We start from the raw sequence: 26,468 nt of genomic DNA, 5'->3' as shown, positions 1-26,468 counted from the left end.
GAGGTCCATCTTGGGAATCATGAGAGCATTCTAATTATTGCAGAGTCTGCCAAAAATGCAGGCAGGCTGCTGGATTCCATTTTCTTGAAGGGAAGGTAAAGAAAACATTTCAAATTGTTAGAATTTAACTCTGTATAATATACTCTTTTCAGTCTTTCTAAATTTGTTCTGAATAAATAAGAACTAATGGAAATTTTGTGAAACTTTAATGGAAGGTGTTATTTTGTATGACCTGTAGCTTCCAAACATTTCACACATAAATCAGGAATTTGTATTCTACCTATGTAACAAAAACAGAATTAACAAAATATCTATTTTAGAATAGAAAGTGAAACCCTTCTGACAAAGAAAATATCACTACATTCTTTTTTAGATTACTTTTTGATAATTTCACAGAATCAGGCCCAAACTCCTATGCCTTCTACATCTATTTGACTATAATTAATTTTCCAAATGATACCTCTGATGCTCTGTAAGATTTTAAAATTCTTCCTCAATCCCCAAAGATTGACTACCTTCGGTGTTAGAGGTGTGTTATTAGATTCTGATTCTTTGAAAATTAATGCTCAATCTTTTCTGTGCATGATAATTAAACTCACTAGAATACCCAGTCCATCAGTGGGGTTGTGATTTGCTTCCTGTAAGAAGGGAATCAAATGGCCAATAATTTACTTGTGGATTTAATCAGTGGATTAAATGAAAATCCTTTGAACCAGTGTTTATCACAGTTCCTGGTATATACTACGCATTTAATACAGGATTTTTGTTGCTAGAAAATGCAGTCAAAAAGGGTGACAGACATTGATTTCGAATCCTTGAGCCCATTCATGGTACCTGGGCTGTGACGTGTCTGCCATGCAAATGCTAAGCTGATTGGCAATAAGTGTGGACCCTGGAGCCAGGCAACTTAGCCCGTCTTGGCTCTGCTTCTTGCTACCTCTAGGACTCAGACAATTTACTTTCTTGCAGTTCAACGTGTGGTCTGTGGGACAGCAGCAGCAACTGGGAGTTTATCAGAAATGCAGAATCATTGGCCCCCTATCAGACCTACTGAATCAGTAACCTTCATTTTAATATCCTCAAGTGAATAGTGCACTGTTTTGTTTTTAAACATACCAGGCCACAGTTTCCCCATTTCTCATATAGAGATAAGGAAAAAGTACCTAACTCGTGAAACTGATGTCAGATACTTCATGACAAGGGCCTAGAAAAAGGCCTGGAATATACCAAGTGCTGAATAACTTACCCATTTCAGTTATCCCTTTGCTTTCTAGTTCACATGTACAAAGGCCCAGTAATGTGCTCATGCTCTAAAATACTACCTAGGTTTACAGAACCAGGGCCACCTGCCTGAATTCCCCCCAGAACAGGTTCTAGGTCCCCAACCCATACTTGGGAGATGACAGGTTACTCTAGTTTTGGGGTCAGGGTTTTGTTTTATTTTGTTTTATTTTATTATTTTATTTTTTGTATGAGTCTCTTTGTTTATTTAGTTTTAAATTTTGATCACCTCCACCACACATTTGGAGCTAAATTAGGATAGTGGGTGCTCTATGATAATGATGAGTGGCATGAGGAATAATACTTCCTATGTCTTTCTTTCTAGAATATTACATTTTCATTGTTTCCCAGCCCTAAATGATGGATGGCATATGTATTTGTTTTCCATTTTACGTTAGGTAATGTAGTACTCTTTTTTGAGTATTTCATCGGAAAAGTGGATGCATTTTCTATTGGGACTTGCTCAAAGGACCGTTTGGCGATGAGTGTGTGCCCCACTTCATATTGTGAAAGAGAAGATTAGCTAGGGACAGGTCACAGATATAGGTCACAGGGGACTTAACCAAGCTGGCTCTGGCAATGGATGAAGGATTGGGGCAGTTAGGAACAAGTTAGCATTCAGCAAATGGTGTTCATCATGAAATACAAACAGAGCTCTTCTTCTAAGTGAGCAGGAAGACTGTGAACACAGATTGAGATTGAATCAACTGGCCAGTGCATCAAACAACACAATTGGAGCTGAGTCCTGCTAATGTGTCTTTTTGGATTTTTTCTTTTCTTTTCTTTTTGTTTGTTTGTTTTTGTTTGTTTTTGAGATGGAGTGTAACCCTGTCACCCAGGCTGGAGTGCAGTGGTGCCATCTCAGCTCAGTGCAACCCCCACTTCTCAAGTTAAAGCAATTCTCCTCCCTCATCCTCCAGAATAGCTGGGATTACAGGCGCCCACCACCATGGCCAACAAATTTTTGTATTTTTAGTAGAGACAGGGTTTTCCCATGTTGGCCAGACTGGTGTCAAACTCGTGACCTCGTGATCTGCCCGCCTCAGCCTCCCAGTATTTGGGATTACAGGTATGAGCCACCATGCCCAGCCCATCTTTTTGGATATTTTCATGATTCGAGTACATGGATCTTTACCTGGGTCAAAGACGATCCATCCTTCCTTAGCTGCAAGAGGAAGGTATGTATGCGTCTTCATGAAGTTCTGCTGTTCGGAGATAAGACACTCTTCTCTAACCTCCTGAAAACTAAGGCAGATATTTTAGTCTAGAGTGATAGCTTAGGAGAGTATGATTTACAAGTCTTCACAGATTGTTGTTTGCCATTCTATTTCTTTATTGTCACAAAGAACATGAAGTCCCAGCTTGGTGAGTGATACTCTTGCCTGAGTAGTTATTTTAAAAAGCTGCTTGTTGTGTGGACTTTTTTATGCCAATAAAAGATTTTTGATGATACATAGCCAGCCAGACCCTTTGATTTCTAATTGATGGATATGAAGTCACCTCTCTTTTCATAATAGTTGACTCATTTGATTTTTTTTTACTTCATTAACTCTTCCATTGCGGCATCATTACAGTTTTGGTGGTGTCTCATATTTAACAAATGAATACAATCTTGGGGAAAGGTGGACCAAGAATTCTAGGACTAGAAGTTCCTACAAATAGTGAGGAAACATACTTCTAATTGAGCATTTAGGATTTCCTTTTATGAAAATGAGAATGAGTATACCTTGCATATTTTAATTAATAAGATTAGAATAGTTGCTGTAACAGTTGTTTATTTTGGATTTGTCCATTTCTGCTGGTAAAGTAGAACCATACCTTGTTTTCTTTTACTTAATCCATTCTCTTCATGCCAAGAAGAAATATTATATCCCAATAAAACATGGACATCTTCAGTGACAAGCGGCAGCAGTCATTTAGTGCTGTTGTATGATTGCATATTTCTGGAACTTGCTACTTATTATGGAGAAACAGATTAGTTTAGATTAGATTAGATTTGTCACCTGTTGTCACCAGCATCCCTGTTTCATTAACAGAGCCATTAGTATTTTTCATACAGGTGATGTTTCCAGTTTCTCTTTCAATTATCATTTCCATAGATATGCTCCTCTCTTGGACTCCACAGCAAATAATTTTTCTTGTTTCTGTGAAGAAAGAAAAAGTACTCTTTTAACATAGTCAATTTACCAGGTTACTGTATACAACAGCGTCCTGAGCACGAGAATAGCACACGCAGGTGGTAGCAGCCCCGCTGGAAGGCAGGCTCCAGGAAGCAGGGGCACTTCCTGTCACTCTGGGCTGTTGCAGTACCTAACACAGTGCTGGGCACATCGTTGATGCTTAGTAACTTAATAATATGTGTTAAATGAATGAAAACAACATGTGTTTATTCGCTCATTGATAACCTTTTTGAAAATGGGAAATATAATTCATTCTAATCCAAGATTCCCAATTGTGGGGGTCTTAGCCCCTTTGGGCTGCTGTGACAAAATACAAAATAGTCAGTGGCTTATAAGCAACAGACATTTATTTCTTCCAGTTCTAGATGCCGGGCGGGGAAGTCACAGAACAAGGCGCCTTTAAAGCTGGTGTCAGCTGAAGGCTGCTTCCTGGTTCCTAGATGGTGCCTTCCAGCTGTGCCCTCACATGGTGGAGGGAGCACAGCAGCTCTCCAGGGCATCTTCTGTAAGAGTACTTATCCCATTCACAGTGGCTCCATACTCACGATCTAATCACCTCTACGTTCCTTAGGTCTGAATGCCATCACACTGGTGATTAGGTTTCAACATCTGAATTGTTTGAGGACAGAAACAGAGCATAGCAGTGGGAGAAGTTTGCATTCCTGAAGCGGGGTCTAGCTCTTTGGCAGAGACAGACAGATGACTTAAGCATTGCAGTCAACATTAGAAGGTGCCCTGACTTCAAAATTCTATATACAAATAGGGAAACCTTGTCCTGAATTCTCCACCTGACAAATATCCATGGGAGGCTTATGTTGCACCTGCCCCCAATACGGTGATGTATCATTTAGTGCTACCATGATTGAATCCCAGCTTCCTAACAGCAACATTGGTTATTTCCCCAAACATTAAAATTCGATGTGTGACAGCCCTAAAAGATAACAGTTAGCATGTTTCCTTCCCTCTTTGTGCACCCTTCTTCTTCATTTCTAGTTCTTTTCATGTGCCCTAGACTTTTCTCTTACTTCAAACTGATAGGGAAGTATTTTAGAACTCTCACAAGAGAAAATGCAACTTTGACCTTTTGACTTAGTCATTTATACTCTCAGAGTTTATGATAAAATTGTATTACAGATGTACACAATAAATTAGAAAGATGTTCAACGTTGTTTATATTAGTAAAAAATGGAAAACAATCGAGAGGTACAACCATAGGTTCTGAATGTTTGGCAGTTCTATAAAATGGGTTACTGTGTGTCCATTGAAGATGATATTTAGAATATTATTTAATGGCATGGAAAGACACCAGATGACAAAATTCAGTTCCAAATTGCCGAGTAGAATATGATCTTACTCTAAAAAATAAGTATATGTATCCCCATGTGTGCATATGCATACCTAAAGAAAAATATTAAAACAGAGATGCAAGATTTAACAGCAGTTTGTTCTTGTGATGGGATTGTGACTTATTTTTATTTTGAATATTTGGTTTATATGAACTTTCTAGAATGAATATGTATTACTGTTTAAGATACGAAATTCTTCAGCTGCTAAAAGTATCTAATGCACTGGATCCCAAGATCTGGAAATGTGGCTTCTTGGAGACTGTAACTCAGCCCTCCTCCCTAGTGGGCCCCAGAGTGACTTCATTTCCCGAGGGCCTTTTACATAACCTAGGGCTCCCCTTTGATCATCATATTCCATAAGCCTTGGTTGAGGCCTGAGAACCCCTATGTTGAAGGTTTCACAGGTGATTCTGATGAGCAGCCAGTTTTAACACTTCATGTGCCAGTCTTTTCCTGTCTCCCGATCCTCCCACTCTCTCCTCTTTTAGATAAGAGTGTCTGGATCATTCATCTAAACCCATTAACCAGGAGTAAGTTTGCGGCCACTCAAACTGTAGTCTCTTAATACTGTTTTTAACTAAAAAAAGACAAGGAATCATTGAAGAAGAGAAGATTCTAGGCCTGGGACAAATCCTACGCAAGATGAACCTTGCCCATCTTGTGTGGCTATCTTATGTGAAAGCTAGCGGAGATTATGAAATGCAAAGGGACATACTTGAAGGACACGTGGGCTAATGAAGATTCAGTGTCCCAAGATGAGATAATCCAAGATGAAAACAGTATAATCTAAGACAAAAAAGTTATTGACAACTTAAAAATTCATAATTTTGCTATAAAAGAAATGCATTAGAAACTCCTGGAAATAACTAGAGCCCTAAAATCTTGCTCAGGAAATTGATAATTAAAAGGAAAACAGTAAGGGTTTATCTAGCTTTTCTTGTAAGAATTCTATTTCAAGGTAACCAAATGGCCCTAGGAGTTGAGGAAAATTTTTCTTTACAGAGAAGTTTCAGACAATAATTGGAGAAGCAATTGCGAAATTAGATATTCACCATTTTGCAAGTCCTTTATTCTGCCAACAGATATGAATAGATGAAACAATTAGATGAAAGTGAATGGGTTGATATAAATGAAGGGAATCTGGCTGATGCCATGTGATCAATCTTAGGATCAGTGGAAGTGGGACAACCAGCTAGTTACACATGATTTATAATTGAATCTGGGGGATGGTTACTCATTATACTACTCTCTGTACTTCTGTGCACTTATTAAAGGAAAAGTTCTTTCCTGTATGTGTGTGTGTATGTGTGTAACAAATAGATGTGTGTAAACCATAGACTTTGGGGTTATCTGTTACACTGGATGGAAATCTTTACCAAACAAAAATGTACAAGATATCTCAGCCTCTACAAAGTGGTACAACTCCCTGCCAATAGGAAAACAAGCTCAATGCTGCAACAAAAGGACATCTAGTCGTCTGTTTGGCCTATTTCTAAGTTGTGGCTATTTTTTTACACTCCATTCCCCCCCTTCCCCCTTATAAATAATCAAAAAGATTTTCGTTTGTTTGTTTCTGCAACGGAGTCTTTCTCTGTTGTCACCCAGGCTGGAGTGCAGTGGTGTGATCTTGGCTCACTGCAACCTCTGCTTCCTGGGCTCAAGCGATTCTCCTGCCTCAGCTTCTGGAGTAGCTGGGGCTACAGGGGTCTGCAACCAAGTCCAGCTAATTCTTGTATTTTTAGTAGAGACGGGGTTTCGCCCTGTTGGCTAAGCTGGTCTGAAACTCCTGACTTCAAGGTGATCAGTCCGCCTTGGCCTCCCAAAGTGTTGGGATTACAGGCATGAACCACTGCGCCTACCCCACAAAGGTTTTTGTTTTGTTTTGTTTTAATCACAGAAAAATGCTATTTTCATCCAGATTAAACATGGCCTCATTTTTTACATAGTTCCAATGAGACTGTTAATTAACCAGATAGGCCTGCTTTCCTTTACAAATCTATAGCCATATAATTTTACCCAGATAATTAACTCTGCCTGAAAAAATTTTTTTAAGGAATCTCAGATTTGAGTTTTAAAAGCCTTTATTATTTGCTTTTCTTTCTCAAAGCTCGGGAAACAATTCCAAAACATTCTGTCCATCACATTTTGCCTGCACTGTATATATAAATTGGGAAGAATTTCTCTCTTCCTGAAGTTCTCAGGAACAGGACTCTAATAGCCAGGTAGTAAACCTGATTTGTCCACTGGGCTTCATCAGCACTGTCTAGGTGTCTCGTTAGTTTTCTGGACTAGCATACAGCTGTATCTGATGAAGTGAGATTTATTCTCAAATATAATTATCCACGTGTATTCTTTGTTGCGCAATCGATTTGTTCAATTGTATCCTGGTAAGATGAGAACAAATCCTAATTGAACCTATGTAAATAACTATGTTCTAATGAAAAAGTAAGGCGAGTCAGTAAAAGTATTTCTTTATGCCTTTCTAAGGATGGTAAAAATCAGATACTACTTAGAATTTTTTAAATTTTATATGCAAAAGCAGCTGATGGCTCATGCCTGTAATCCCAGCACTTTGAGAGGTCAAGGCGGGCAGATCACGAGGTCAACAGATCGAGATCATCCTGGCCAATATGGTGAAACCCCGTCTCTACTAAAAATACAGAAATTAGCCGGGTGTGGTGGTGGCGCACCTGTAGTCCCAGGTACTCGGGAGACTGAGGCAGGAAAATTCCTTGAACCTGGGAGGCAGAGGTCGCAGTGAGCTGAGATCATGCCACTGCACTCCAGCCTGGTGACAGAGCAAACAAAAATTATATGCAAAAGCAATAGTCTATTATATTCAATGTGATATCGATGGAGAAGAAAGAGATCTTCATATATCCATAAAAATAGATATTAAGTGCAATACTAAAAGCATTCAAAACAAGTAGCCATAATTAAACTCATCCGTTCATTTCTTCTTGTGTAATTAATTGTTATTTTTTGGATCTTGGATTAGGTGCTAGTTTCATGAAGAACATCTATTTCCAGACTGAAATAAGTCCTGGAAATTCTGATTCGTTCCGTGGTCCAGTCTGAAAGTTGTTGAGCTGATGTCAACTCTAACGCCAGTAACCAAGAGTCTATTCTTTGAAGTGTCAGTAGTCCAGAGTACCTGGCACACTCCTTTCTGAGAGGTCTGCAGACAGGAGTATATGCTGAAGATACAACCCCAGGCCTGTGGTTTATTGCACAATTCACAGGCAAACGTGAGATGGAGACAGAAACCAGTTTGATACCAATGAAAGGCTAGATCAATTATTACAGTGACTAGCAATATCAGAATGACAAGTGTAAAATTCCCCTTTGTGACACAGTGCATAATTATTTTATAAGAGTTTGATCAATGTTTCTCTGGAGAGTAAGAACATATAATGGACAGCATGGGCTCTGATGATTCTCCTTAGTCTTCCCATTAAGTGTTAAATTAGAAAAACACTTCTGTGCATAACATTTCATATATACAAACTGAACCCAGGGAAGGCTGAGCGTCCTTCTGATTTGGCAGCTCATTCCATAGCTCTTCTGTAGTGGGGAGGCTAATGAGAAATACAAAGCGCTTGAAACAAACCTAAGGCTTTCTAGCTCCTCTCTCCAGGGAGCCTGTGGGAAATATTAAAGCCAGTTTTAAGTATAAACTATATTCTTGAATTTTTATGGTCTATATTTTTAAATTTTAAATCTGAAATTTAAATGGGGTTGGGGGGAAATTAAAGTAGTTGTCAGAGTAGAGTTGGTCATTTGGCTATAATAAAATCCTAGGTGCCTCAAGATAAATATTTAATTATCGATTTAGTCAAATTGACAAGAAAGTATTGGAAAATGATTGTTGGTAATGTAATATGATTGCAAGGAATCCTGATTCATTCACAAGTGAGGAAACTTTACCTTTCATAATTTTATGTTTTTATTTATCTAACGCTATGCTAGAACCAACACATAGCAGATATTATTCTGGGGGGTTATAAAATCTCTGCTTCCTGGTCATATCACACAAAAGGGAAAAATAGTATTTTTACTATGCCTTGGTAAGATTTCTAAGATGAATTTATCAATTCAACCAAGAAAAAGACTACTTTTAATTTTGCATTAATGCATTGGAAACATAGGTTTTATGAGATCATTTTCCCCCCTTAATTTATCTCACAAATAAGCCAATCAAAATTAGGTGAATTTTAATACATTTTATCGCTTCTTTTCAGACGTAGGTGTTATAAACAAAAGCAATTAAAATTCACGTCCCTCAAATTTTCCACAACTCGCTGTGTTCTCTCAAGTTTTATCTTTCATGGTATCATTTCATATACGGGTACAAACCAACACTTAGGGCAAAAATATCCTACTCTTTTCGTTCTTGAAAAAGAAAGCTCATCCCATTACTTTGGATAAATAATTGTATTTTTCTGTTACTGTTTCTTCTATTTAATTCTCAACCACCCAATCCAATTATAACTTATAATCAAAATAAGAACTTTGATTTCACGAAGACACTGGAAAGTCATGACAGAAAAGTGCCTGTCAGACACAAACATTTTAGCAGACTAGCAAAGCTATAAATCTGGATAGTACAATTTTCTAGAGCCACGGGTTCCTAAAGTAGCAAAAATAAAACAATTAACATGACACAAAAGTATAGCCATTCTATAGTATGTATAACTAAAGGACCAAAAATATGTAAGCTAAATATTATGATGTCTGTTCATCATTGCTTTTGTGTTCAGCCTCAATATAAATTATCTAGCTTTCTGAAGATTAATCCACGTTTGCAAGTTATATATAAAGATATAAGCAACTACTACAGAAAAATTTGCCAGAAGTAGACTTCTATTTAGTCAGATACAAATGTATATTTTTCAAAAACCTTTAAAATTATGTGAGTGTAATGCAAGATTATGTGACTGAAAAATAGTTTGAGAAGTACAAGAAGTTCAGATTAAGTACGCTCTTTCTGGGAAACCAAACCCCAACCTGATTAAATGTAAAATAGAAACTTTATCACCTATTTAACACTGAAAAATCAGAAAAAAGTTTTTTCTTTCTTAAACCCATGTTATTAAAACTGTTCCATTGTCCAAAGATTCACCATATGTATGTGATTGGATTTCTGAGCTAGCAGTTTCTATAAGAGGAAATTTTTCCCTAAAAGTCTAGAACACTTGAAGTATTCAGAGTTTGCTTTCTTTATTTTCTGTGAATTTTGGTGGTATTCCATTTGTAGATGTCATTATTTATTTTTCTTCAACAACCAAAATCTGTTTTTCCTGGTTCTGGAGACCAAAAGTCCAACATCAAAGTGTCGTAGGTTTGCTTTCTTTGTAGGCATCTCTCTTTGGTGTACAGATGGCCGTCTTCTCCCTCATCCTCTCATGGGGTTTCCTCTATGTGCCCACGTGTCTGGTGTGTAAATTTCCTCTTCCCATAAGGACATTAGTCAGACTGCATGAGGGCTCACCCTAAAGACCTCATTATAATTAATCAAATACAGTTGGATTAGGAGGTACTGGGGGTTACAGCTTCAACATAGGAATTTTGACATAATTCAGCCTGCAACAAGCAGGGAAACATTTCACACAACGGAGGCAACAGCTTTTGTGAAATACAGATACGTAGACGCAAAGCCATGTAGATAATTTATAATTTCAGTCCTACACCTTCAGTCATGGGTCAAAAGAAGACACAGAATCACAAAAACCTACTAGTCCAGACCTCAACTGTTTTCCTCCCCAGTGGGCATAAAATTTTTAATTGATCTGAGGTCACCAAGAGACAAGCAAACACATTCTCTGTTGTCTCTTATTCAACAGAGAATAAAGCTCTATCATCCAGGTCCAGAGATCACCAGTCAGACCGTCAAGGCAATTCCCAATCACTATGGCCACCAAAGGGGAATAGATTATTGTGAATCTGTGCTCCAAGAAAAACCAAACCCACAAATTCAGAAAAGAGAAAGGGGAAAAAGTGGAGAACCCCGGTTGCAGATTTCAAGATCTCTCTGACTTCAGGAACTATCCCTTGGCATATTAGTCCATGAGGCGTACTTCCTGGAAATGAAGGTTTTTTGGTCCATTTGAGCATGACATCTAAAACCATTAAAATATCATTTTCAATAAGGTAAAATATCTGTTTTGCAGATATAAAATGTATAAATGTCAAAAATTTTCTTCAACCTATTACTTAATGTGGGAAGCAGGAAGCTGTATAAATTCATTCAAAAGGCTTTAGAGAAATTAATGTCTTGATTATAGACAGATAAATAGATGAATGCAATTTAATAAAGTGATGTTAGCTTAAGATTGCTAGACTAGATAGAAATCTTGTCCAGTGTTTACAGGGCAATAACCCATAATATTTGGGGTTGTCTGCTCCACTGGACAGAAATTCTTTTTATTTCTACTGGGAAAAAAGTGAACTACTGCTCGTACAGAGTTGTAAAATAGCCCATGTAATAAATCTACATCGCATCAAAAGAGTACCAGTAATCTCTTTGGTTTAATTCTAAGTTTCAAATATTTATTATTATTATTATTAAGGGAATGAACCTAAATAGTCCAATTTAATATGTCAACTGTTTTTGGTAAGTATATTTTGCTCCCTGCAACCATTACATCACCAGAGAAATGCAATATTTTACTCTCAAAATAGTATTTCCCTTTCACCTAAAAGTTTGTGAAACATTTATGCTTACATTATCTCACTTTATTAGGGTCATAATTATCATTCCTTCTTTTATGGAGAACTGAGGGTAAAGATGAAATTTATTGGCCAAACTGTCATAGCTAAAAGATATTGAGGCTGAGATTGGAACCACTCTCTTTTGATTCAAAATTCCATTTTCTTTGAATTAGATCAAAGTGTTCATGTGTACTTGCTTAAATTCATTAGAGTCATCACGATTTGGAGGAATCAACATTAATTCCATGTACCCTGATGCAAAAATCAGCCACTTCACCCCAAACTCTTTTTTCTTTTGTAAAATATTTGAGTAATAGTTTCCCAAATAAAGAGATGTCTACTTTCCATGGCCTATTTATTTGGCATGAATGCATATACCTGTTGACAGGACATACATAACTGACAGAAAGAATAATTTTGACAGTGTTCAGAGCGGCTCAGTGAGAAACTTTATATAATAATTTGAATTTTTTCAAGAAGTTCTGTAATCCTTTTATATTTTTTAAACACAATTTTGTGAACTTGGGTTTCCAAACTATCTTAGACCCATTTCTAAAACTTTTTTTTCCCTGTCAAATTAGTTCCAGGTCCGGAATGAGCATATTGTGTGTCTCCATCGCTGTACTTTAATAAAGAATAAGATTGAATGTGCCCAGCCCTAGACCTCAACCTGGCTTCTTACTCATCTCCTCCCTGGGAATTGCATCAAAATGCAATCAGTGATCCATTCAAAAGGGCCTCCTGAATTTAAAGTACACTCATATTGTAGAATATTAATATTTGTAAGCACTTAACTACTGAACCAGACAAAACAGAATGACAAATCTAGCAATATCGTTACTGTTGTTTACATTCTGCTTCTTAGGTTGCATTAAAAGATTGGAGGCCAAATGTATACCAAGCCAGTGTTTCTACAGAGCAACTATTTTTTCTCAGTGTTTCTATGGTTTACAATAATTGGTCCAAAGGGAGCTATCTGGTTTTAATGTGCTTTTACTCAGCTGTTTGACAGTTGTTGCCCGTAACTGCAAATTATTAATAGATTGATGGCACCATATATTCATGAATTACATTCACAGTCCTTCATGATTGGAAGGAATCAATAATTCTTTTTTTTTTTTTTTTTTTTTTTTTGAGACGGAGTCTCGCTCTGTAGCCCAGGCTGGAGTGCAGTGGCCGGTTCTCAGCTCACTGCAAGCTCCGCCTCCCGGGTTTACGCCATTCTCCTGCCTCAGCCTTCCCGAGTAGCTGGGACTACAAGCGCCCGCCACCGCGCCCGGCTAGTTTTTTGTATTTTTTAGTAGAGACGGGGTTTCACCGTGTTCGCCAGGATGGTCTCGATCTCCTGACCTCGTGATCCGCCCGTCTCGGCCTCCCAAAGTGCTGGGATTACAGGCTTGAGCCACCGCGCCCGGCCAGGAATCAATAATTCTTGAAAAGATGGAAACAAAACATTTCTCTAAGGAATAATATCTAATTTGCATTGAATAATTAGCTCATCATCTTTCTTTTCCCAGGAACTCACTGAGATATGGGATTTGAGGCTAGTCAAAAATCTCTGTACCCTCCTTATAGACACAATGAGGTTACACTAAGAGATGCATATTAATTTTTGCATTCTTTGTAGATCTTCGGCAAACTTATCTTTGAAAATCTTTGAAGATGGTAGCTAATTTAAACAAAGTGGGTTCTGTGTACAAGAAACCTCTATTAAACATGCATTAAATGTACCTGTTCTACTGATATTTCACACTGATGGATAAAATTTCAATGACTTTTTTTTTTTTTCCCAAATGGTAGACGTGAGTCATTTTTGTCCAGATGTAACTCAAAGTTGTTTCACAGCCAGATGCTGATGGCATTCGTTGCCATGAGTAGTTCCTTTTAATTTAGCAGATAATTGTGAAAACGTTATCAAAATATTTTTGCATGAGTTAATAGCTGATTGTTGTTCAAGAGGCATTTACATCTAGGAGGCAACTCTTTGTGTCTATATTCCCGGTGTTAAAACCAAGTTTTAATGCCTTTATACTTGAAGCATTTTTGTGTGTGTGATGTTAAGATTGGAACAATATTCCCCTTTTTATCTTTTGTTAACTAGGAGAGCAAGCTGAAGAGCTGTCATTGATAAGTACATTGAATGTACTTTGATGGCTTCTTATTAACCCTTGGAGTCTGTGACTGCTCTACAACTTCTTCTTCTAAATGCAAAAATTTATATCCCCTCATGACCTTCCAGCAACAGCAGAATGTGATTTTGTAAGACATTAGCATAATGGAACCTTTTCAATAAAATGATAAATTGAGCCCATCTCAAGAAAACAGAACGCACACTGGTAATTTATTGCAGTCATTGCCATGTGGAGGACCCCATTCATATCATGCTTTTAGCTCTGATGAGAACAGTGCTGTTCTTCCGATCCTACAAGTCTGCAAGATTGGCTGAGAAATGTTTTTTTTCCTAATGGAACCAGCAGCTCTTTGGGGACTAGGCATCATTACCTGACATAATTATCTCACAAACATGTCTAATTATTCTATTGTTTTCAAGGCTCGTTCATGTAAATGTAAGTGTTGGATGTAATTCCAGAAGGTACAGAACCCTTTGTCCTTAACCATGAAGATGCAGTTTTCTACAGTTATAAGGTTGATTGCCATTTTGCGACAGAAGGCAAAAATGCAGTCCTTCTTTAATCTGTTGGTGGCGAAGAGGAGCTGCCTTTCTGTAGGTGTAAAGCGTGCAACAGGTGAAGGTAGACGTGAGTCATTTTTGTCCAGATGTAACTCAAAGTTGTTTCACAGCCAGATGCTGATGGCATTCGTTGCTGTGAGTAGTTCCTTTTAATTTAGCAGATAATTGTGAAAATGTTACCAAAATATTTTTGCATGAGTTGATAGTTGATTGTTGTTCGAGAGGCATTTACATCTAGGAGGCAACTTTTTGTGTCTATGTTGCCACTAAGTGGTTTGTGTACTTAGGTACATTTTACTTGGGAAGGATCCACTTAGAAAACAAAGGAACATGTTACCTCAATAGCACATGTTGCTCTGACTACTAAGAGGTTCACGTCAGGCACTTTGATTTCTGTATGAACTGAGCAACTTTCTCAGCTTCTGGCCTGCATTTTCTCCCACTGGAAAAAGGTGACCAACCTTAACACTGTGGAAAACTGCATTTTCCTGGTAAGGACAAAGGGACCCGTACCTCCTGGATTCTATACTTAGAATGAGGAATCACACATCCAACAGTGAAATGAGGTCGCCCAGTGTGTGCATGAGTCTTTGTGTCCATATTTTGCTCTGAATACCAGGAGCGTCAAACTCAATGTAAAACTTGGTGGTAATTTGTAGGTTGTGAAAAATGTTACTTTTTCTTCTCTCTTTATGGAATTTCTTATTTTAAAAGTGTCTTTTGTGGCTCCTTAATTTTAAATGTGGGAGTTCATTTTAGAATTATCCATGGAATATAATTGAATAAATAAAGTAGTTTGAAATATTGACTGATAAATTATGCAGTCTATATAATTGTTGGGGGTGGAGGGAAGCCAGAAAATAGAGCATCTTTTAAATTCCTTCTAGAAAGAATTCTACTTTACTAGAACTAGATAAAGTGACTTCATCAAAGTTGAAGAAAACCTGACATATCTGTGTTAGATAATTTGCTGATATAATTGAGAAAACACTGAATTTCATGATAATTGCTACATATAGAATTCAACACCCTATATATGTATGTTGGATATCACCAGACACAACACATTTCTATTAAAATGTAAACATTCTTGTGATGAAGCATTTAAAGTTTAACATAAAGAAACTTACAGTAGCTTATACTCTTGAATAAAGTAGCTTTCATTTAGGATAGGGAAATACTTAAAGTGACAACATATGAATCTAGCGTATACCTTTCAAACGTTTCTTTTTTTTTCCCCACCAAACCATGCCTATCAATGTAAGTAGGGATAAGACCTAGATATTATAATTTTTCTTAAAACACTTTAACTACTTCTCACTTCTCTATCACAACCTCTCTAATTCATTTATCTCCATAAAATGATCTTATCTCTGCTTGAACTCGTTATACTTGTTATTCAGTTGCTTTACGTAGCAATTTATTATGTCAGTTCTATGTCTGTTTTAATAAAGTAATGAATATCTGGATGCGTTTCTCAAATACTGTTTGCGTTAGCAGTTATATATTGTATTCTTAATATTTTGTGCTATTTACTCATAATAAAACTCTTAGACAATTCTAAATTTTGTAGAAAACCTCTTAGGGAAATCAAATTCCTGTTATATTTTCCTACATGATAGACTAAAATAATAATGATGATGATAACAATAATGGTAAAGGCATCATAAAAGACATTTGACAGAATTGCAGTGGAAGAGGAAAATGGGTCAGAATAACTTGTTAAGTTTTAATCAACTTTAACTTACAGTTTCTAATTTCCATTTCTAACACTGAAAGGAAATTTAAGAAGTCAACTCCAAATCTTCTTGAGTGTAAGATGGCTAAAGTGCCTCGGAGAGATGGAGGCAGGGCAGTTCTCTAATCTTCACCACAGTGATTTTTTCACCTTCTTCAAAACATCATTCTAGATGTCTTATGCTTCCCCTTTTTATTAGTGTATATGAGTGAAAATTCTCATCATATATGAAAAGAGGGCTCCAAATGTGTTGAACTGAATGGTACTTCGGTAGGCAACTCTGCTCTTGAGTATTGATTTATTTCCCTCTCTTTTCTCAATTTTAATGGGCTCACCCTAATGCTTTAGCATTTACTCTTCACTGGGATTTGGATGCAATTATACAGCTACAGGTTGACTTCCATGGTCTTGATTCCCTTGCTGAGAATAAGGAAGTAAACGATCAGTAAGATTTTTCAATGTACAGGACAACTTTGCATAGTGTTATTGTTAGTTCCTACAATTAATATTTCTATATTTATTAAATACGCTTCTCCCACAGGCTTTATTTGCTAGCCTAATTTTAAAAAATAGTAATATGTTAATTGCTTCTAATCAGTAGGTAGCCATGAGACACATAGCAATTTTTCCTTAATATCTCTAAATGTTTCCCAAATGATGAAAATCCTCTTAAAAGTAAAAATATTGCTGCCAGTCCACACATAGGGCGTGTGTGGGAAGGAAAGAAAGAGACTGAGAAATTTTGGAGCGTCTGTTCTATGACAGCTTTTATACTGCAAGATGTCATTTGCATAGTCTTCAGAAACACTTATTGAATGATAGAATAATATACTTTCAATGATTTTATTTAAAAAAATTGTTAATTGTTTTTCTCTGGCTCCTCATTTGCTCAGAGCTGCTGGGGAGCTTCCCCCTGACTCCTCGAAACAGACCTCAATGGCTTGGTTGGCAAAGTGTCATTCAAACCTGAGCGTAAAACCTGCTGGTTGGGATTATTTACACTAGTCAACAAATACAAATTTTTTAAATTTCTTAACCTTCATAAAGATATACTATAATGCGAGCTTGGACCTGGCCATAGATCTCATGAGGATACTGTGGGGATATAGAACTCATGCTATGACATTAGGGAGATAATTTCTGAACACAGACTGAAGCCAACATCTGGGAGGCCTGGGTTATTGTTTTATTTTTGTTTTGGCTTTATTGTTTTAAGACAGCTAAGTTGTGCAGAGTAGTTATTGGACCAAAATATTAAAAATATAAAAATAGTCAAGCCCACTGGAGGCCATGAGAATGCCCGTTTCAGTTGATGGTCTTGGTGGTCTTCTACTCATGTCCTTCTCCCCGATGAGCTTTGCACTGTCATGCCTGGGAATGGGCTGCAAGCAGAATTCCCAAGTGGCTTTTGCTCTATGCTGAACATAGTCTTGAAACTTCTCACCCATTTGTCCTGGGTTTTTTCCTTTTCATGGGTTCTCCTGACATGCTGTTGAGACACTCCTCAACTCCCATGAAGCCGAGATGCCATGAGTGGAAGTGGGTTGGATCACAGCTCTGTGCTGCGTTGGATGGCTGACTCTGGGCTTGCTGCTTAACCATTCTGGGCCTCTATTTAATCATCTATAAAATGGAAAAGATGAAAGCTTTACCTCATAAAATAATATGTCTTTTAGGGATTTATGTTCAAATATCCTACATCACAAAATAGTTAAAGAGGTTTGTAGGAATCTATAAAATGTAACAAAACAGAAGCAAATTAGAGTCAGGAAAAATATAGATAAAATAGAAAATAAAATGTGGGGAGATGAGTCTGCCCACCTGCAAGCTGTGTTCCTGCTTGGTGAGAAAGGCTTGTGGACAAATGTGGTTCTAGTTTTCCAGGAGATGAGCTTGCCATAGAGACGTAGTACTACATAACATCAAATCCATAGTGTACTTAGTATAATAATTGTCTTCAGTGATTTATCTAAAATATTACATTTAAGCATTTCCCTCCTTCTCTGAAGTGTACATTCAGAGAAGTATGCTAGAGTTTTCTCCGGTCACTTGTTGGATACTTGTGCATTTCATTTTGTGCATCATTAAGGAAACGTCAGTGATCATGGTAGTCTTAAATATCACAGTGAGTAACCCCTTCTGTCACTGGTGCACAGCCACGACCAGAGGAGACCCCCGTTGGGCACTGCACACGTGGCCAGTGCCTCAGCATCATCCTTTGCTTCCTGTTCCACGAGCCTTGTTGCCCACACAGCCGTGCCCGGCACATTATACCTCCAGGTGAGTCTGAGCAATGTCTGGGGAGTGGACATTTCAGAGTCTACTCTGAGTCTTTTTTCTGTTTCTCTGAACAACCAGAAAAACAACAGAATATTCTGGGTCACAACCAATGCAGCAGAGTGAACAGAAGGATGGACTTTGGAGTCAGTCAGGTGGTGGGTCCTGGACCAGTCATCTGGCCTCATAGAAAGCCACTTAACTCCCAGGGTCTTGGCTCCTTTTCCATAAACAAGGAATACTGACATCTTTCTTAGGTTTTTATTTTAAGAATTATGTGTATAAGTTGCTTTGTCTAGGCTTGATCAGAATTAGGGCTTATGTCTTCATTACAAGCTATTAACATATTTATGTATCGTCATGTGTCACTTAATGACAACATACTTCTGAAAAACACATGGTTAGGCAATCTTCTTGTTGTGCAAACAACATAGAGTGTACTTACACAAGCCTAGATGGTATAGTCTACTGCACACCTGGGTTGTACAGTGTAGCCTGTGGCTCCCAGACTCCAAACCCGGACAGCATGTTTCTGTACTGAATACTGTAGGCAACTGTAACACAATGGCAAGTATTTTTGTATCTAAACATTACAAAGTCGGGGTAAAAATGCAAAATACCACCATAGACACATGCCAGGCTTGATGCAAATTTTATTGCGCTGCACATGACTGTATGTTATAGATTGAAAATACCAAACACATATACTAGCCATAATTATTAACTCCTTCCTTTTGCTGATGAGGATATTAAGAGGAGTGCAACTACAACTCAGGTTTCCCATTTCCTCTTCATGGCTCCTCTATAACCTACCATGTGCTCTCTACCTGGATAATGTAATATGTGAGTTCTTGCGTCTATGTACAGGCACAAAGGAGATCCTCTGGGCCCTGGGCTGGGACTGCCCATTTTCTTTCCCACCAGATAGCCAGTATGCATCTGGGAGAGAGAATGAAATGCACCCTCCTCCCTCACTTTTTTTTAAACCAAATATCTGATGTTAGGATATCAGATACGTGTTTATGACAGCTCATGTTCACGGTGAAACAAAGCATCCTAAACCCATTGCTTTTTTAAAATCCTTTCAGTAACTGCTGGCTTATTGCTAAAATGTTCTTCCTTAAAACTGGGATGCCATAAACAAGTCTCCCTTCTCCACCTTCTTTTTGTGATTGACAGGTAAGGCAGAACCCAAGAAGTATTTTCAACAAACTTATTTCTAGTCATTTGGCTGCCTTTATTGTTGATAGGTAGGGCACTTCTCCTTCCTAACAAAGTGGTTCAGAAAAGCATTGATGCATTGCAAACATTTAACAGACCACTAGAGATAATGTGAACAAAGAAACTTTCAATAATATAAAGAAGAAAAGCAAGAAATCATTATGTAAATTGTTTCACTTTGTGGTTAAGTGGTGGTGGTGGTGCTGTTTTGTTGTTGTTTTTATTCGCTTCACTGACTCTTTTTATGTACTAGGTCTTGCCCTATTGTTTGCATAAATTTCTTTCATGATTTAAAAGTCTTTTTGTTTTCTAATAATCACATTTTTTTTTCCATGCTGAATGTACCTTTCCAAGTCATAAAGGGGAGGTGACAAGAGACTAAGGAACAACCACCAAAACTATTCTAACCTCTTAAAAAGCATTTCTCGTTAAAAAACCTGTCAAATAAAAAATAAATCTCTAGTAAGAGTAGACATTATTAGAAAGGATTATTGCAGGGGCTTAGGGATGGGCCATTGGAATAGTGGAAGGAGGATGGGTGCAATAGAAGAATGCTCTGACCGTAAGATCTGAAGGCATCTCAAGGGTTAGGCAAAAGGGGCTTTCTTTCCTTCTTTCTCTCTCTTTTTTTTTTTCTTTCTTTCTTTCTTCCTTTCTTTCTTTGTCTCTCTCTGGCTCTCTTTGTCTTTCTTTCTCTCTCTCTCTCTATCTCCCTCCCTCCCTCCTCTCTCTCTCTTTTTTCCTTTTTTTGAAATGGAGTTTCTCTCTTGTCAACCAGACTGGAGTGCAATGGTACGATCTTAACTTACTGCAACCTCCACCTCCCGGGTTCAAGTGATGCTCCTGCCTCAGCCTCCTGAGTAGCTGGGATTACAGGCATGTGCCACCATGCCCAGCTAGCCCAGCTAGGTTTTTTTTTTTTTTTTTTTTTTTTTTTTTGTATTTTTAGTAGAGATGGAGTTTCACCGTGTTGGCCAGGCTGGTTTCAAACTCCTGACCTCAAGAGACCAGCCCATCTCGACCTCCCAAAGTGCTAGGATTGTAGGCGTGAGCCATCACTCCCAGCTTTGGCTTTCTTTTATACGGGGGAATAAACAACCTAGTAAGCACTAGTGTGGAGGAGTGGGATGGAAGGGAGACGTATGGGATAGTAAATGAGAGAGGTTTTCACCATAAGGCCAGCTTCTTCTCAGGAGAGGCTCTCTGTTGGCTGGTGCTGAGGTCAGGATTCTGAGGACGGAGAGAACCTTCACCAAATTTAACCAACAAGCATTTCTAATTCATCAGTAGGAACAAGCAATCCAGCTAATCACTGTTGAGGCAATGCATGGGAATTGGAAGTCTGGCCTTGTCCTGTGTAGTCAAGGGGTACAGGTGATATTAATGTCCCTTCCAGTTCCAAGTGCAGTTTAGTGCTTTGGGAATATTATTCAGAGATTCTCTTATAGCAGTTACATTTTCACCAGTGTTAGGTGACGCGTCTAATTCATATGGGGAAAGGGGATCGTTGGCAGTAAACTATTTTTGATCACACTGAAGGTGAGGAGTATTTCCTTCTTTCTTTTTTTCTTTTTTCTTTTTTTTTTGAGACAGAGTCTGGCTCTGTCACCCAGGCTGGAGTGCAATGGTGCAATCTTGGCTCACCTCAAATCTCGGCTCACCTCAACCTCCACCTCCTGACTTCAAGCAATTATCCTGCCTCAGCCTTCCAAGTTGCTGGGATTACAGGCACTTGCTACCATGTCCAGCTAGTTTTTGAGTTTTTTTAGTAGAGACAGGGTTTCGCCATGTTGGCCAGGCTGGTCTCGAACTCCTGACTTCGTGATCTGCCTGCCTTGGCCTGCCAAAGTGCTGGGATTACAGGCGTGAGCCACCGCGCCTGACCATAAGGAGTATTTCTTTAATTTTCATTGTTTTCCAGGAGCTCAGACCTCAAGCAAAATTCAATCTTGACAATATGCATTCTTTATATGTAATGTTCAATAGATAGCTATAATATGATTTGTCCATAATATCAGAATGATGGGGTCATGTCTTAAGACTCATTTATGATAGTGCTACAAGCCACATAGATATTCAAACAGTATTAAACATTGCCTCCAGATAAGAATATTACTTGGCTAAAAAACAATAAGGCAATATAATTATTACACAACTGGAAATACATTCAGATTCCCAATTTACCTCTCACAGTAGAACTTTTAAAAGCAATCTGGACGGTAGGATTTTGTGGTAAATTTTGGTTCTTCATATTTTGAATTTCAAAAAAATCTCACGTATTAAAGGACAAATATCCTTTAAGCCTCTCATTCAGCTAGTTTCCTGTGTATAAGAAAAATAACATACTAATCCTTTTATACCATTTTTTTCATAAAGTTATATTTTATTCACCTAACACTGGTAAAAATGTAACTGCTGTAAGAGAATCTCTGAATAATATTCCCAAAGCACTAAACTGCACTTGGAACTGGAAGGGACATTAATATCACTTACACACCCCCCGTCAGTTGTTTTTCCAGATGAAAAAACTGGAGGCACATTGTGCTGATGTGCTGAAGTTCACATAGCCTGTTTGTCATGCTGTCATTTCTCCCACAGGACAGCTCTTCAAATGATAACACAGACGGTGTCTGTCATCACAGTCTGCCCTCTATTCTTGGTTCTGCATCTGCAGATTCAACCAATCCATAAAAAATATTTGCTGGAACAGCAGTAAAATAAACAATAAATATAAAACATAATGCAAATTTACAATAAATATGAACAAGTATTAACACAGCTCTTACCTTTTAGTAGGTATTAAAGTCATCTAGAGACGATTTAAAGTATAGAGTAGGATGTTTATAGGTTATATGCAAATACTCTGTCATTTTATATCAAGGACTTGAGTGTCTGCAGACTGTCGTGTTCATGGGCATCCTGGAACCAACCCTCCTCAGATCCTCAGGGACGACTCTGTATTATGTTATGTAACTAAATTAAAACTTATGACTTGTGCCATTTCTTCCCCGGTAAATCTTTTCAGTGAACCCACTGAATCAAATCTTTCAGCATGTAAAATGAACTGAAATAAATCAAAATTCAAAATCCTAAATCCAGCACATGAGGCTCACTAGGACCTGGCTGCCACTTTTCCTCAGTTCTCTACTCCCACCCCTGCCCCAACTCACTGTGGCCCAGCCTCGATATGATACCAGGGGCATTCTCCCTCTGAGTCCAAAACATTCTTAGCTGCAAATTCTCATGTACCTGTTCTCACTTTCCCATTGTATCCTGACAACACATTCTCTGCTTTTTCCCCCCCATCCTATGTTAGGTTCAGTACTGTGATCCTGAGCTGCATCTTTTTCTTGTCCTCGTAGAACGTGTCACGATCACATATTTGTTTTTTGTCAGCGACTCTTCAGTATATGTCTTAGTCCATTTTCTGCTGCTATAGTAGAATACCACAGTCTGGATAATCTATTAATAAAATAAGTTTATTGGGCTCATGCTTCTGGTTGTTGGAAAGTCCAAGAGCATGCCACTGGCATCTGGTGAGGGCCTTTTGGCTGCATCACGTGGTGAGAGGACAAGAGCACGCATGTTCGTTTGGATTTCCTTCTCTTCCTATGAAGCCACCAGTCCTATCAGGGTGACCCCACCCCGATGACCTCATCTAATCCTAGTTACCTCCCAAACGCCCCACTTAAAATCAATATGTGAACTTGGGGATGATGTTTCTAACCACATGAAATCTGGGGGACATATCCAATATTTTTTGAATGTTTAAATGAATGAGTGTATTCAATATAATGGCTTCCCCAAAAGTGGAAAATTTTTTTGTTAATTATTTTTTAATTGACCATCTTTGTCTATAAAATGAGGAGGAGGTTTTTTCTCCTCAGATATTAGAGGCATTTTAATGGCTTCACATTATTTCACTTTCCATTAACATAATTGAGACCATTAGTTTTTATCCAGGTTTTTGCATTTCTAACATCAGTGAACATCTTGTACCTGCGTATTTGTATACCATTTCCTTAGCATAAATTCCTTCAATGTGAATTATGAAATATGCATTATCTTGGTGTATTTTCAGTCAGTACATTACTTAATGAATTATATAAAAATACTTGCATATGCTTTGCTTTAAAAATAAGTCTATATTTTTTCTAGGATTCACATCCAAATAATAGCCAATATTAATGAACAACCTTTACATGTAGATATTGGAGATGTTTTAAAAACCTCTTGGAGAGTTAATATTGAAATAACAAGATGTACCTCTTTTTATAGTATTTATATGACTTTTTGTACATAAGGGTGGCTATAGGACTCTATCAGTGGTTTTCTTTTAGAAGTCTCCATGTGGTATTATTTTATTGTAAGGAAATACAGTTGTTCATTAGTGCTCATGGTGATATTTATGTAAAACAAATAAGCACACTTTTATGCTGGTGTGTATTTTCTCTTTTACTCAATTATTTACCATGACTTCTTTTTACCCAAACGTAAGTTGTAAATATTGATCTCTGTTAATGAGCTGCATCAGAAATTCTCCAATCTGTATTACTTAATATCCTCTAAAGCCTGTAGTTTACACCCCACACTTTGCGCAGATACTGGCATTAAACAGTCCTGTAACATACAAATGCATAGGAGGTCTTCTCGGGATTTTTTTTCTTACTTGATTAAGGCAGCCCCTGATCACTGACAAACTTGTCAAAGCCCCTGCGATCTAAAGACCTTGAATAAAGTCACAGCAGAGAGAGAGAGAAAAAAAAATCACACAAAGCGTTTTGCTAATGTTAAAATGTTTGAAGTGACTGGCTTAATCTCAACTTTGAGGCAAATCGATGATTTCATACCAAGCGACTGCTCCATTATATGCCTATGCTCAGAAAAGTGAAAGGAAAAACAATTAATCCACCACTTCTGAGGAAAAAGGTCCATTTTCCCTGACATTGGACTGGCCATTCAATAAACTGAGCTGTATTTAGTGAAGAAGATGGGGATGGACCCCCAGGAGTTGGGGCGTGAGGAAGAAAGGCCGCCTTTCTCCTGGTCATCATCCCTTTACACCTGCAAAGGAAAGGAAGGCAGATCTCGCAGAAGAAGGGGACAGTAGCCAGGCATGGGGGGGGAGCTGCACAGGTCCTGAGCATACAGCCTTCAATAGGCACTGCAGGTCAGCAACAGTGCTGTGAGATAGGCTCAGAAAATAGGAGTCAGGCAATGCAGAAATTGTGAGGCTAACTAAATCCCTGTATGGCTGCTCATATCCTACTCACCCCTCGTTTCGCATCATACTGAGATAAAGCCTCTCTCCCTTTTCTGGGAAAGTGATAGTTTATTCTGACACTGTGTTAGAAATTGGCTTTCCAAGGGCTGTGAAATTAACCTACCTGAGAGGTTAAGGGGTATGGAAGTGGTCACGGTGACAGACCCCCATCTCTAGGTGACAGGTGATGACACTATAATACCATGGACAGCCTCAACCCAGCCAGGCCCTTAGTAGTGAGGTGGGGCCAGAGAAATTACACTGCACTACATTTCCTTAGTTTTCCTTCTGTCTTCTCTGGGAGAGATTGCCTTGTTTAATTCATATTTATTTTTCTCTCTCTCTGGGATGTAGTTAATCATTTGGGACAGTGGATCAGGTGGCAAAATTAGGCTTTCTGATTTGTGAATGAATAGGTAACTCCGTAATTTCACAATATCAAAACCTCAGCATATTCAGTATTAACCTATTGAATGGGATTACCACACAAGTATAATTTTCCTAGGACCATGCTATGTGTATGACTGTTATTTTCCCAAATGATCAAATTGTGATATTCCACTGTTCTAGATATAGATCCAGCAGGCAGCTGATATTGTCTGCTCTGTCTTTCCAGGATTCCCTCTCACGCCTTATCACTGCTGCAGTTCTGAGTATAAATAAAATGCACTTCCTCATCTGAAAAGATTTTGGGGAGTTGGGGAACACCACTGCTAATTTTTTTCTCAATAATTTCTTACCCATTTAAAAAGTATGCTAATCTATTTAGGCATAACTGTACTTTACAGTCTCTGAAATCAGTTTGTAATTACAAACACTCTTTTTTATTTTTTATTTTTATTTATTTATTTTTGTTATATTTTATGTTCTAGGGTACGTGTGCACAATGTGCAGGTTTGTTACATATGTATACATGTGCCATGTTGGTGTGCTGCACCCATTAACTTGTCATTTACATTAGGTATATCTCCTAATGCTATCCCTCTCCCCTCCCCACTCCCCACAACAGGCCCTGGTGTATGATGTTCCCCTTCCTGTGTCCAAGTGATCTCATTGTGCAATTCCCACCTATACAAACACTCTTTATGTTTTCGCTTTCAGAAAGTAAATTTTCTGCATAAACAATGAGAAATGTTAGTATTTCAGTTTGCATGGAGGGTGATCAGGAGGGTTGGATTCTGTATTAGGGAGGATCTCTCAGCTCTCTGAAATATTTTCTTTGGAAACTAACTGGGTTTACAGGAGAGAGAGAAGGAGAGAGAGAAAGGAAAAGGAGAGAGAGAGGGAGGCATATTTATCTCAGGTTTCCAGTGAGGAGTGAATTTCCTCTTAATTTCTGAGAAGGCTGATGAGCTATCTATGGAATGACTTCACCACCTCCAGCATTTGTAGTACAGGAACTGTCAGTCCAATGAATTTACATCACATTGGGGAGACAGGTACCTGAACCCACTATTTTATTTTCAAATATTCTTTATGAGATAGAAAGAAGATCAGAAAACTACAATCGAGATTTTAAGTTATTTTTCAGGTGGGCATGCATAGAGTTTTTATAAAGTACTGCTTCAAAGAGCCATGGATACCTTCTATTCACTGTGAATTGGTTTGCCTGGTGCAGGAAAGGAGCAGTGAATTAACAGAGTTTCTTGTAGAATGCAATTCACTGGCATGACAGCAAAGCAAGAATGAGATTCTCTCCAGGCTGTTATTAGATTTCTGTGACCCTCCTCTATTGTTCACAGTTGTGTAGATTCCTATC

General features: G+C 38.0%; 1 protein-coding gene and 1 long non-coding RNA gene across 5 annotated transcripts in view; one reads left to right on the top strand and one right to left on the bottom strand.

Moving 5' to 3' along the window:
- Positions 1 to 26,468, top strand: part of PRKN (parkin RBR E3 ubiquitin protein ligase) — a 1,413,696-nt gene that overhangs the window by 478,248 nt on the left and 908,980 nt on the right. The window lies entirely within an intron of this gene.
- Positions 17,487 to 24,806, bottom strand: LOC103884123. Its single transcript, XR_002521383.2, has 3 exons — positions 24,720 to 24,806; positions 18,671 to 18,779; positions 17,487 to 17,571 (listed from the first exon to the last, which is right to left on the bottom strand). It is a non-coding gene; the product is annotated as an uncharacterized LOC103884123 (long non-coding RNA).

The sequence above is a fragment of the Papio anubis genome, chromosome 6 (genome assembly GCF_008728515.1).
Source record: "Papio anubis isolate 15944 chromosome 6, Panubis1.0, whole genome shotgun sequence".
In the NCBI taxonomy this organism is placed as follows: domain Eukaryota; kingdom Metazoa; phylum Chordata; class Mammalia; order Primates; family Cercopithecidae; genus Papio; species Papio anubis.
This window is presented reverse-complemented; position numbering and strand designations above follow the sequence as displayed.